This window comes from Lepidochelys olivacea (assembly GCF_965140295.1).
Source record: "Lepidochelys olivacea isolate rLepOli2 genome assembly, chromosome: 15".
Taxonomy (NCBI): domain Eukaryota; kingdom Metazoa; phylum Chordata; order Testudines; family Cheloniidae; genus Lepidochelys; species Lepidochelys olivacea.
The window spans coordinates 3,905,864-3,920,167 of NC_140425.1; the positions used below are offsets into that span (position 1 = coordinate 3,905,864).

Genomic DNA, 14,304 nt, shown 5'->3' on the forward strand with positions numbered 1-14,304 from the left:
CATCCATCCGACGCGGAAGCCCCCCGGAAGACCAGGAAAGGAGGCATTGCTATCGAGCCTCCTGCCACGGCCACGAGCGAGATCCATCCGCTGGTGTCGGGAGGGGAAGACGGACTGGCATTGGAGGGCAGAATCCCCCCTCCACGGGAGACCCTCCCCTCCGAGACTTCTGAGGACGCCCCTTCTGCCTGGATACCACCCGAACCCCCCGCGGACCCCGAGGCGACCGTTGAGGCGGGCCCTAGAGGAGAGGCCCCCGGGGTGGCAGGAGCTGGCCTCTACCCCGTGTATGCGGAGATTGAGGCCCTAGATCTGACCCCGATCACCCAGGGAGGGGATGATCTGCTGCCGGCTGGCCTCGAGCTGGGCAGCCTTACCCCAGCCTCCCTTTCCCCATGCTCCCTCCCCCTAATTGCCTTCCCGGGTGAGCACCCTGCAGAAGGTGATCCACCACCTGATGCCATGACCGCTAAGACCACCATGGAGCCAGCGCCTAGCATTATTGGGAGCCCCCTCCCTTACCCCTTAACCCTTGACTCTGCTCAGGAGGCACTTTACTTTAGCTGCTTGCCTCCTGAACCCCAGAGCCTTACCCCTGCCCTTGCCCCCACCCCTGTCCCTACCCAATTCCCCTCCTCCTGCAATGCTAATGCAATGCCGCCCCTGGGGTTATTTCCTTTCCGCCTTTCGCAGATTCCCCCCAGGGAGCAGTCTTTGCACTTTCTAGCCGCGACCCATTAGGAGTGGCAATTTTTCCCCTGCCATCCCCCTCCACCCCAAGGCGTGAAATGAATTTAATAACCCCAGCCTGTCAGACACCCCGTCAGTGGTCTGCACCCTGTCTACCCGCCTTAGCGGACCACGAGGCTGTATTAAGAGTCCCATCAGGGAACACCTCGGGAATTGTAACCCCACCCCCCCATGAGCTGCGGCATGCACTACGGAAGTTCCTAGAGCACACCCGTGGCGCCCGTAATAGGGCACAGCTGGCTCTTCAGCTGTGGGGGGACTTTGATCAAATTCTCCAGGCCACAAGGGCCCTTATAAAGGAGGGCAGGGGGCAAGGAAGGCGCGGTGCTGCGGCCTACGAGCGAGCCCGCAGCTTCCAACGCGATCTACTCACCCACGGGATGGGTCACGGGTTGCTGTGCAACCCGCCGGGGGCCCTGAACACCCCCGCCAACACGAGGCCCCCACCCCCCCAGCCCTCCGCATGATGCCTCTTATTATTGCGACCCTGAATACCAGGGGCTGTAGGATGGCTCTCCGCAGGTCCCAGGTGCTCTCTTACCTTCGGGAAGGGAGGTACTCTGTAGTTTTCCTGCAGGAGACCCATATGGACCCGGCCGCCGAGGACAGGTGGCGGCTGGAGTGGGGGGACGGGATATACTTTAGCCACTTTGCGACCTGGCAAGCTGGAGTGGCGACCCTGTTCTCCCCCAACCTACGGCCTGAGGTGCTAGGGGTCAATGAGGCCGTGCCGGGCCACCTGCTGCACCTTCGAGTCCGTATGGAGGGGCTCGTGGTTAATCTTGTTAACATCTATGCCCCGCAAATGAGCTCCAGGCTGCCACAATTTTATCAGCGGGTGTCCGACTTTCTCGGCACCCTGGATTCGCACGAGTGCCTGGTCCTGGGAGGGGACTTTAACACCACCCTCGAGGAACGGGACCGCTCAGGGGCCGAACCGAGTCCGGCCGCTGCGAATATTCTCCAAGGGATAGTTGACCATCACTCCCTAGTGGACGTCTGGCGTGACCATCACCCAGATGACACCTCCACGTTCACCTTTGTCTGGGTGGAGGCCCATCGGTCACACCACTCTCGGTTGGACCGTATTTACTTATCCCGTTTCCATCTTTCACAGGCCCACTCCTCCGCCATTCGGCCGGCCCCATTCTCCGATCATCGTTTAGTCACCGTAACGGTCTCCCTCCGTGCAGAGACTGGGGCCGGCCTATAGGCACTTTAATAACAGCCTGTTGGAGGACGAGAGCTTTGTGATGTCCTTCCGGGAGTTTTGGCTGGCCTGGCGAGAGCAGTGGCGTGCCTTTCCCTCGGTGCGGCGATGGTGGGATCTCGGGAAGGTGCACGCCAAGCTCTTCTGCCGTGACTACACTCAGGGCACCAGCCGACGGCGAAATGCGGCGATCGAGCAGTTGGAACGGGAGGTCTTAGAGATGGAGAGGCGCCTGGCCGCCGATCCCGAGGACCCGTCCCTCTGCGGAGCGTGCCGGGAGAAGCGGGAGGAGCTCCGGGCCCTTGAGAACCACTGGGCCCGAGGTGCCTTCGTTCGGTCCCGCATCCGCCTCCTTCGGGAGATGGACTGCGGCTCCCGCTTCTTCTATGCCCTGGAGAAAACGAGGGGGGCCAAGAAACACGTCACCTGCCTTCTTGCGGAAGACGGCACCCCCCTCACGGATCCGGAGGAGATGTGTGGGAGGGCCCGTGACTTCTACACAAGCCTTTTCTCCCCGGACCCGACCGATCCTGGCGCTTGTGGGGTGCTCTGGGAGGAACTCCCCACGGTCAGCGTGGGCGACCGAGACCAACTAGAGCTGCCTCTCACCCTGGCCGAGTTCTCGGAAGCCCTCCATCGCATGCCCACCAATAAATCTCCGGGCATGGACGGGCTGACCGTGGAGTTTTACCGCGCGTTCTGGGACATTCTCGGCCCAGACCTAGTCACGGTCTGGGCTGAGTCCTTGCAGAGTGGGGTCCTCCCTCTGTCGTGCAGGCGAGCGGTGCTCGCTTTGCTGCCGAAGAAGGGGGACCTCCGCGACCTACGAAACTGGCGTCCCGTCTCACTCCTTAGCACGGATTACAAAATCATAGCGAAAGCAATCTCGCTGTGGCTAGGGTCCGTGATGGCGGACGTGATCCACCCAGACCAGACCTATACTGTCCCGGGTCGCAGCATTTTTGACAACCTCTTTCTAGTCCGAGACCTTTTGGAACTCGGGCGGAGAGATGGTCTGTCGTTCGCCCTCCTGTCTCTTGATCAGGAGAAGGCGTTCGATAGAGTAGACCATGGGTACCTCCTGAGCACTCTGCTGGCGTTTGGATTCGGACCTCAGTTTGTGAGTTTTCTCCGGGTGCTGTATGCCTCCGTGGAGTGTTTGGTTAGGCTCAACTGGACCCTGACTGAACCGGTCAGCTTCGGGCGAGGAGTGCGGCAGGGGTGCACCCTCTCGGGCCAGTTGTACGCTCTGGCGATCGAGCCTTTCCTCTGTCTCCTCCGCAGGAGGATGACAAGGTTGGTGCTGTGGGAGCCGGAGCTGCGGCTGGTCCTGTCGGCGTACGCCGATGACATACTCCTCGTGGTCCAGGACCCGGGCGACTTGGCGCGAGTGGATGCATGCCAGGCTATCTATTCGGCAGTCTCCTCCGCCCGAGTCAACTGGGTCAAGAGCTCTGGCTTGGCGGTGGGGGACTGGTGGCAGGTAGGCTCCCTCCCACCCGCACTTCAGACCATCTGGTGGAGTGCGGGTCCACTGCTCTATCTCGGCGTTTACCTTTCCGCCACGCATCCTTCCCTGCCGGAGAACTGGCAAAATTTAGAGGGCGGGGTGATAGAGCGGATCCGGAAATGGACGAGGCTACTCCGATGTCTCTCCCTCCGAGGGAGAGCACTAGTGCTTAACCAACTAGTCCTGTCCACGCTCTGATACCGGCTCAACACCCTGGCCCCAGCCCCGGGTTTCCTGACCCACCTCCGGAGATTGATTCTAGAGTTCTTCTGGTCAGGAATGCACTGGGCCCCTGTTGGAGTTCTTCATCTACCCCTGAAGGAAAGAGGGCAGGGCCTGAAGTGTCTGTACACTCAGGTCCGCGTTTTCCGCCTCCAGGCCCTGCAGAGGCTCTTTTATAGTGCAGGTAGTCCGGCATGGAGCATACTGGCGCACGCCTTCCTGCGCCGCTTCCAAGGGCTTCGATACGACCGGCAGCTCTTTTATCTTTCTCCGAGGGGTTTTCCGCGAGACCTCTCTGGGCTGCCGGTCTTCTACCAGGACCTCCTCCGGACCTGGAAACTGTTTCTAACAACCAGGTCCGTGGCGGCCACCGTGGGAGCAGATCTCCTCACGGAGCCCCTGCTACACAACCCCCAGCTCCGTGTGCAGGTGGCGGAGTCCCGCTCGGTGCGCCAGAGGTTGGTCCTGGCGGAAGTCACAAGGGTCGGAGACCTCCTGGACTACGACCGGAGAGACTGGCTGGATCCCCTGACGCTCGCTTGGCGCTTGGGGCTCTCCAGCCCCCGTATCCCCCGGCGCGTACTTCAGGAGGTGAAGGCCGCCTTGACCCCCGCTGCTCGGGCTTATGTTAGCCAAGCCTTGTGCGAGGGCGCACCCCGCCCATCCTTTACCCCAGGCCCGCCGGACCTTTCCATCGGGCCCCTACCCCGTAGATCCCAACAAACCCCTCACCCTTTCACTGCAAGCCGGCTGCACGAACTGCAGCCGGTTAGTTTTCAGTTGCACCATGGAAATATTTATATACACTTACGCTTCACACCCTTCACGCCCACACCCTGGTGTCCCGCCCCGATCCAAAGAGGCGGGACCTCCTGCCACCTTTGGAGGGTGAGCAACCTCGGTGGGCCAGCCTGTATTCCACCTTGGTCCCGAGGCCCGTCGGGGACATCAGTTGGCGGCTCCTTCACGGAGCTGTGAGCACGGGCGTGTTTTTGACACGGTTTACCCCCATCCCGGACACTTGTCCTTTTTGTAATGTGAGGGAAACCTTGGCGCACGTATATTTAGAGTGTGCCAGATTGCAGCCCCTTTTCCGGCTCCTCACAAATATTCTATTACGCTTCTGGCTTCATTTCTCCCCTCACCTTTTTATCTATACACTTCCCATCCGTGGCCCCACAAAGTCGCGGGATCTTCTGGTCAACCTCCTCCTAGCCTTGGCTAAAACAGCCATTTATAAAACCAGAGAGAGGAGGTTGGCCCATGAAACGTCCTGCGATTGTGGGGCCTTTTTCCGATCCTCAGTACATTCACGTATCCGGGCGGAGTTCCTCTGGGCGGCGTCCACCGACTCCCTTGACGCTTTCGAGGAGCGGTGGGCGCTGTCCGGGGTTCTCTGCTCGGTGACCCCGTCCGGTTCCCTCCGTCTGACCCTTTGATTGAGGGGAAAAGCGAGAGACGCCAGCCCCAGCCGTTGCCGCTGTGGATACCATCATTCCTGTCATCTAGGAGGGGGTCCTATAATACATGGGTGTCTACCCCCCCCACCCCTAAACCGCCCACCCCGCAGCCGTGCCCATCTTACTGGGCACTCTCAGGAGAGGGAGGATCGGTGACACTGGGCGCGGCACTAGGTAACTCAAGGGGGTGGAAGACCACGAGTGTCGAGGAAGCCCCCCCGCTCTAGGCCACCAGGTAACTCAGGAGGGTGGAAGACCACGAGTGTCGAGGAAGCCCCCCAGCTCTGGGCCCAGGCTGGCCTGAACACTTCTCCCTCCTGAAAGCTGCTGTGTTATACCTTCTGTTTGCGTTGTTTTGTTGCATAGTTGTTTTGTTTCCTTTAGTAATTCTGTAAGTGTTACCAATAAACTTTTTTTTCTGTTTCAAAAAAAAAACAAAAAACCTTCCCTGTTACCTTACCCAGGGAAGAGGGACCTACTTAGCCTGCTCTCCTGCTGCTGCCCTCTGGCCTGGGCTTTCCTTGCTTTTTGCCCCTGCTTTCGGCTTCCCCCGCGACCGGGCCAGATGCTCTCCCTCCTTTCTTTTCTTTTTGTTGTTGTTTTTTCTTTCTCTGCTGTTTGCTAGAGTGCTGGTCGGCTGCCGGCCGGCTGTTAGCCCCCTGCCCCGCCTGCCCTCGGACGCTGCTGCTGCTCCAGCTGAAACCCCCCCGAGAGAGCGGGGGCCTGCCGGCCCACTTCCCCTGAGGGGAGGAGTGCAAGGACCCAGCCCTCAGGCCCAGCCGCTTGCTGTTTGTCTGCGGACCTGTCTCCAGTCGAGAGGATTCTTATCACTTGCTCTGGCATTTCTGGAATACAAAAAAGAAAGCCCCGAACAGACAGAGAAAAAGCTGTCCACCGGAGGAACACCACCTGGGGAATCTACAAATCGCCGTGGAGGGGGCCTAAGACTGAGTAACTTTCGAACTGTGCTCTCGCGTGGGGGGAGGCCTTGACTGTGTCTTAACTGTGTTTGTAGGGACACAGGGGGTGTGGCACGGAGGTGCCCCCCGATCCATCTGTGTCCTCCCAACCCCCATACTACGATCTTCACCCCCCCACTCCACCATCTTTGCTGGCTGTCCAACATCTGCCTCTGGACTCAGCTGCTCGCCCTGATTCCACTGCATGGGTCAGAAGCACCAGCCAACCAAACAGGACTCTCTGGACAAGCGTACGGTGGTTCAGGTGCCCCCCCCGCCCGAATTGTCCACCCCACAGCTTGTCCATTTCTACCTGACCCCAACTCCTGTTAATCACCTGCCACCGCCACCGCTGGGGTATCGGCAATGGAGGGCACTGGGGTGACGACCATCGCTGCCATGCTTATCGCCTCCCAAGACTCTAGGGAAGCCCCCCCCAGCCGGCGGGAAAGGGTAGGGCAAGAAGAAGGGGAAGGGCCCCGCTAAAACCACCAGGCCCTCCATGGCAGGGGCCACCCCCGCTGCTGCAGCCCCGCCATGGACTACAGCATTCTCCCCCCCGCCCCCTCCACCAGCTCTGCGGATGTCCCTCCCTCAGCCCCCAGGACGCGTGCCCGGGTGGCGGCAGCCCCCCCGCCTGCCGCCTCGTCATCTCTCCCGCCCACCGCCTCCGGCACCATCAATAGCGGTCGGGGCCCCTTTCCCACCATGACAAGGAAGCATGGCATCCGTTGCCTCCTGGTGCCCGCCTCGCCCCACGTGGAGACCTACATGCGGGCGTTGGCGAGGGTGGTGGGGCCCTCGGCCATTGTGGCGGCCTCCAGAATGCACGTGAAGGTCGTTTTCTTCTTAGCATCGGAGGCTGCCGCCCAGGAAGCGGTGGAGAGGGGCCTGGCGGTGGGGGGGGGGGGTGTTTGGCCCCCTAGAGCCGCTAGAGGACCTGGGTGTCCGCCTGGTCCTGACCTCTGTCCCTCCTTTTCTCCCCAGTGCTGCCCTGCTATCCGCCCTTTCCACTCTGGGGAAACCTGTTTCTGTTATCAGCCCTCTCCCGTTGGGCTGCAAGGACCCCACCCTCTGTCACATTTTTTCCTTCCGCTGGCAAGTGCAACTTTTACTGCCGTCGGCGGCGTGTGACAGAGAGGTGCTCGAAGGGTCCTTCCTAGTCCCCCACCAGGGAACCTGTTACCAGGTATAGTTTTCCACGGGGGAAGCCCGGTGCTACCTCTGCCGGGTGTCGGGGCATGTCTGGAGGGACTGCCCCTTAGCCCGGCAAGGAGGGGCACCTGGGATCCCCGAGACCCGGCAGGACATTGGCCCCATCATTGCCGATGCCCCTGGCCGCCCGGTACCCGAACCCGCCCCCCCCTCTTCGGACCACCGCTACTTCCGCTCAGGCCCAAGGGGCACCTCCCCTACAATGCCCAGACGAGCGGGAGAGCCCCGTCCTCGCTGCTGACAATCTGGCGGGGCCTATGGAGGAGAGTGTGGCAGAGATAGCACCAGGCATGGGAGACAGCCTGCCCCAGGGAGAATCCTCCTTCCCTTATGCTGCCCTACCGTTCCCCCCCCGCCCAAGTCTCTGAGCCATCGCCTTTACCCCCTGACATGACCCCTGCTAACCAGCCCCCAGATGATGCCATGGAGGGCTGGGCCCTAGTCCGGGGAAGCGAGGCAAGCGGAAGGCTTGAGCTCAGCCTCATCTACCCGAGGCGGAGGCCCCCCGGAAGACCAGGAAGGGGGGCACCGATGCCGAACCTTCCGCTTTGCCCACAAGTGCGTCCCATCCACCTTTGTTAGCCGGGAAAGACGTGGCAGCACTGGAGGGTAGTGTCTCCCCTCCGAGACCCTCGAGGAAGCCCATTCTGTCCTGACGCTACCTGAAGCCCCTGTGAACCCCGAGGCAACCATCGTGGTGGGTGCCAGCGGGGAGAACCCTGGGGCGACAGAAAGTATCCTCTCCTCCATATTCGAGGAGATCGAGGCCTTAGATCTGACCCCGATCGCCCAGGGGGAGGACGACCTTTTGCCAGCAAATCTCGATCTGGGCGACCTCACTCCACCCTTCTTTTCCCCATGCTCCCTCCCCTTAACTGCTGCTTCCGCTCCCACCTCCGAGAAGCTCCTGGACTCCTCCACCAACCCAGCTGCTGATGGTACCCCGCTGACGACCACCGAGCCTGCTCAGGTGACAGCCGGCACCACGCGGCCGGGGCACGAGTCGCCAGGGGCACCCACCGTTGGTGCAGAGCAATCGACTTCCTTCCCGGGCGGGGGCCCTACAGAAGATAATCCACCTCCTGATGCTGTGGCCGCTAAATCCACCACAGAGCGCGCGCCCGGTATCGCTGAGAGCCCCCTCCCCACCCCTTTAACCCTTGAGCCTGATCGGGAGGCGCCACCATCCAGCTGCTTGCCTCCTGAAACCCAGAACCTCTCCTCTGCCCCTGCCCCTGCTCCTACCCCTATCCAATTTACCTCCTGCAATGTCATTGCTGCCCCCGGGGCTGTCTCCTTCCCTTTCCCAACTGATGACCCCCAGGTAGGCCTTTGTGTTCTCCTGTCCCGACCCATTAGGAGCTGCTATTTTCCCTCCACTGCCCCCTATCGCCCCAGAGCTTGAGGCGGGCCTAGAAGCTCCAGCCCATCAGGCACCCCGTCGGGGGTCCGCACCCTGCTTGTCCATTTTAGTGGACCACGGGGCTGCACTAAGGGCCCCGCCATGAACAACCGGGAAACCATAAGCCCACCCCCCATGAGCTGCGAGGAGAGCTGCGGAAGTTTTTAGAGGATGTCTGTGGCTCCAGCAACAAGGTACAACTTGCTCTCCAGCGATGGGGGGACTGTTCTCAAATCCTCTGGGCCACAAGGGCCCTCATGGGGGAAGGTAAAGGGACGGGGAAGCAGGATGCTGCGGCCTACTGGCGGGTCTGCGTCTTCCGTGACCAATTACTCACCTATGGGATGGGTCACGGACTGCTGCGCGGCCCGCTGGGAGATGCGAGGGTCCCTGCCAGTGAGGACCCCCCGACCCTCCCCATGACACCTCTCCCCATCGCAACGTTGAACACCCGGGGTTGTAGAATGGCTCTCCGCAGGTCCCAGGTGCTCTCCTTTCTTCGGGAGGGAGGGTACTCTGTGGTTTTCCTGCAGGAGACCCATACGGACCCGACAGCCGAAGACAGTTGACGGCTGGAGTGGGGGACAGGGTCTACTTTAGCCATGCCACGGTTCGACAGACTGGAGTGGCGACCCTGTTCTCCCCCGACCTATGGCCTGAGGTGCTAGGGGTTGCCGAGGCCGTGCCGGGTCGCCTGCTGCATCTCCGGGTCCGTATGGAGGGGCTCATGGTTAACCTCGTTAACGTCTATGCCCTGACATTGGGCCCGGAGCAGCTGCAATTCTACCAGCGGGTGTCCGCTTTCCTCAGCACCTTAGATTCTCACGAATGCCTGGTCCTGGGAGGGGACTTTAATACCACCCTCGAGGAGCGAGACCGCTCGGGGACTGAGCAGAGCCCAGCCACCGCAGACACCCTCCGGGAGATAGTTAAACATCACTCCCTAGTGGACATCTGGCATGACCACCATCCAGATGACACTTCCACGTTCACCTTTGTCCGGGTGGAAGCCCATCGGTGGAGCCACTCCCGGTTGGACCGAATTTATTTATCACGCTTCCATCTCTCACAAACCCACTCCTCCAGCATTTGGCTGGCCCCATTTTCTGACCATCATCTAGCCACTGTAACAGCCTCCCTCTGTGCGGAGAGGCCGGGGCCGGCCTACTGGCATTTTAACAACAGCCTGTTGGAGGATGAAGGCTTTGTGACGTCCTTCCGGGAATTCTGGCTGGCCTGGCGAGGGCAGCGGCGCGCCTTTCCCTCAGCACGGCGATGGTGGGACCTGGGGAAGGTGTGCGCCAGGCTTTTCTGCCGCGACTACACCCGGGGCACCAGCCGACGGAGAAATGCGGCGATAGAGCAGTTGGAACGGGAGGTCTTAGAGCTGGAGAGGCGTCTGGCTGCCAGCCCCAAGGACCTGCTCCTCTGCGGAGCGTGCTGGGAGAAGCGGGAGGAGCTCCGGGCCCTCGAGGACCATCGGGCCTGGGGCTCCTTTGTTCGATCCCGCATCCGCCTCCTTCGGGAGATGGATCGCGGCTCCCGCTTCTTCTATGCCCGGGAGAAAATGAGGGGGGCCAAGAAACACATCACCTTCCTCCTGGCAGAAGATGGCATCCCCCTCACGGAACTGGTGGAGATGTGCGGGAGGGTCTGAGCCTTCTACGCAAGTCTTTTCTCCCCAGATCCGACCGACCCTGGCACTTGCAGAGTGCTCTGGGAGGAGCTCCCTATGGTCAGCGCGAGCGACTGAGACCGGCTAGAGCTGCCTCTCACTCTGACCAAGTTCTCGGAAGCCCTCGGTCGTATGCCCACTAATAAGTCTCCAGGCATGGACAGGCTGACCGTGGAGTTCTACCGCGAGTTTTGGGATGTCCTCGGCCCAGAGCTAGTCACCGTCTGGGCCGAGTCTCTGCAGAGTGGGGTCCTCCCTCTTTCGTGCAGGCGAGCTGTGCTCGCCTTACTGCCGAAGAAAGGGGACATCTGCGATTTACGAAGTTGGCGTCCCGTCTCGCTCCTCAGCACGGACTATAAAATCGTAGCGAAAGCAATCTTGCTGCGGCTAGGGTCTGTGCTGGCAGACGTGATCCACCCAGACCAGACCTACACCATCCCAGACCGCAGTATCTTTGATGACCTATTTCTGGTTCGGGACCTTTTGGAACTCGGGTGTAGAGATGGTCTGTCGTTCGCCCTCCTGTCCCTAGATCAGGAGAAGGCGTTCGATAGGGTGGACCACGGGTACCTCCTGAACACTCTGCGAGCATTTGGCTTTGGACCTCAGTTTGTGGGTTTTCTCCGGGTGCTGTACACCTCCGCAGAGTGTCTGGTTAAGCTCAACTGGACCCTGACCGAACCGGTCAGCTTCAGGCGAGGAGTACGGCAGGGGTGCCCCCTCTCGGGCCAGCTGTACGCTCTGGCGATTGAGCCCTTTCTCTGCCTCCTCCGCAGGAGGTTGACAGGGTTGGTGCTGTGGGAGCCGGAGCTGCGGCTGGTCCTGTCGGCGTATGCTGATGACGTGCTCCTCATGGTCCAGGACTCGGGCGACTTGGCACGGGTGGAGGCTTGCCAGGCCATCTATTCGGCAGCCTCCTCTGCCTGGGTCAACTGGGTCAAGAGCTCTGGCCTGGCGGTAGGAGACTGGTGACAAGCTCCCTCCCTCCCACCCGCGCTTCAGACCATCCGGTGGAGCGCGGGTCCGCTGCTCTACCTTGGCGTTTACCTTTCTGCCACGCATCCCTCTCCGCTGGAGAACTGGGAAAATTTAGAGGGTGGGGTGATAGAGCGGCTCTGGAAATGGACGGGACTACTCCGATGTCTCTCCCTTCGTGGGAGAGCACTGGTGCTTAATCAACTAGTCCTGTCCATGCTCTGGTACCGGCTCAACACCCTGGTTCCAGCCCTGGGTTTCCTGACCAACCTCTGGACATCGATTCTGGGGTTCTTTTGGTCAAGAATGCACTGGGCCCCTGTAGGGGTTCTTCATCTACCCCTGAAGGCAGGAGGACAGGGCCTGAAGTGTCTGCGCACTCAGGTCTGTGTCTTCCACCTCCAGGCCCTGCAGAGGCTCCTTTATAGTGCAGGCAGTTCGGCGTGGAGCATACTGGTACACGCCATCCTGCGCCGCATCCGAGGGCTCCGATATGAACGGCAGCTCTTTTATCTCTATCCGGGAGGTCTTCCGTGAGACCTCTCCGGGCTGCCGGTCTTCTACCAGGACCTCCTCCAGACTTGGAAACAGTTTTTAACGACCAGGTCCATGGCGGCCACCGAGGGGGCAGATCTCCTCGTGGAGCCCCTGCTACACAACCCCCAGCTCCGTGTGCAGGTGGCGGAGTCCCGCTTGGTGTGCCAGAGCTTGATCCTGGCAGAAGTCACGAGAGTCGGAGACCTCCTGGACTACGACTGGGGAGACTGGCTGGATCCCTGATGCTCGCTCGGCGCAAGGGGCTCTCCAGACCTCGTACCCCCCGGCGTGTATTTCAGGAGGTGAAGGCTGCTTTGCCGCCCGCTGCTAGAGCTTACCTCGATCGGATCCTGCTCGAGGGCATGCCCCGCCCACCCTCTACCCCAGGCCCTCCGGACCTTTTAATTGGACCCCTGCCCCGTAGACACAATCGACCCCCTCACCCCTTTATGGCGAGCCGGCTGCATGAACTGCAGCCGGTATGCTTCCAAACCGCGCCAAGGAAACATCTATACACGCTCGTGCTCCACACCCTTCATGCCCTCACCCTCGTGTCCCGCCTTGACACAAAGTGGCGAGACCTTCTGCCCCCTTTGGACATCAGTTGGCGGCTCCTTCACGGAGCTGTGTGCATGGGCACGTACTTGGCACGGTTCAACCCCATCCCAGACACTTGTCCCTTTTGCGGTGTGAGGGAAACACTGGTGCACGTATATTTGGAGTGCGCCAGGCTGCAGCCCCTGTTCCGGCTCCTCACAAATCTTTTATTACGTTTTTGGTTGCATTTTTCCCCTCACCTTTTTATTTATGCACTCCCCATCCCTGGCCTCACAAAGTTGCGGGATCTCCTAGTTAACCTCCTGCTGGCCCTGGCTAAAACGGCCAATCTATAAAACCAGAGAGAGGAGGTTGGCCGACGGAGTTTCCTGTGACTGTGGGGCCATTTTCCGATCCTCGGTCCGTTCACGTATCCGGGCGGAGTTCCTCTGGGCGACATCCACCAACTCCCTTGATGCTTTTGAGGAGCGGTGGGCGCTGTCCGAGGCTCTCTGCTCGGTGTCCCTGTCCCGCTCCCTTTGTTTTGACCCTTTGATTGGAGGAAAGAGTAAGGGACCCCAGCCCCAGCCATTGCTGCTGCAGACACCACCACCTTAGAGGGGTCCTTTCACACGTGGGTGCACGTGCCCCTCCCCCCGGGTTGTCCACCCTACAGCCTGCCCCTTTTGTTGGGTGCTTTCAGAGGAGGGAATTGTTGGTGACACTCGGGCGTGACGCCAAGTATCTCAAGGGGGTGGCAGACCTTGAGAGTCGATGAAGCCCCCTCGCTCTGGACCACCAGGTAACTCGGAAGGGTGGAAGACCACGAGAGTCAAGGAAGATCCCGCTCTGGGCTCAGGCAAGCTCGAACACTTCCCTCCCCTGAAGCTAATGAGAAAACAATTGTGATTGGTTGCTGTGTTACACATTGGATATGCTGTTGTTTTGTTTTGTAAGTGTGTTATGCAAATAAAAAAACCCACCTTTTTTGCTTCAAAAAAAAAATTACTCTCCTATAGCCATCTGGCCTGACTCTGTCACAGGATACAGACTGTTGCACAGCTGTTAAAGATGGTATAGATTGGAGAGGATTATTGTCCACTTGCTAGAGCAATGCGTTGGAAGTCAGGACTCCTGGCTTCTGTTCTCGGCTCCGCCACTGACTTGCCATGTGACCTTGAGCAAGTTGCTTCACCTCTCTCTGCTTGGTTTTCCCATCTGCCAATAACAACATTGAGTGCTGGGAAGCACAATTCATTGATGTTTCTAAAGCTCTTTGGGACTCTTGGATGGACGGTACTATAGAAGGCCAAAGTCTTGTTACAACAGTGTATTGGTTCTCTCATACAAACAAACTGATACATTTCACATGGGACTCTACAACTTGAGCTGTCCCTGTTCTCGCTCCAGCTTTAAAGGGGAAAGGATTCCCTCCCCACCAGCATTTTGTTGCTAAACCCTGGAACCTGTCTCTTGCAGACTGGGCTGGTGACATGCTGTGGAGGCATCTGTTGATGCAATGTGTCCCCATATCCTCTAGCTGTTGCCAAAACGGTGCCAAGGAACTGTATTCAGTGCTGTCTGGCAGGAGAGAGGGGTGCCATGCTACAGGAACCCTTTGAGATTTGGAGAAGTAAAGGGGCAGGATCCTCAGGATTCCCCATGCCAAGGATATCCTGGACCAATAAGGTGCAACTTTGAGATGTAGAGGGGGGATGTACTAGCTTTAAATTCTCTAAGTTGCTTATTTGACCCATTATTTCAGAGGGACCAAGGGCCTGGCCCTCCACACAGCAAGCCTACTGTGACTGAGTGTTCCTTTAGGGCTGATTGTGCTGGGGCAGGGAGCATC

The 14,304-nt window shown here is 59.7% G+C and overlaps 1 protein-coding gene across 3 annotated transcripts in view; it reads left to right on the plus strand.

Annotated features, from left to right (window-relative positions):
* Positions 1 to 14,304, plus strand: part of LOC311531749 (uncharacterized protein) — a 106,145-nt gene that overhangs the window by 45,716 nt on the left and 46,125 nt on the right. The window lies entirely within an intron of this gene.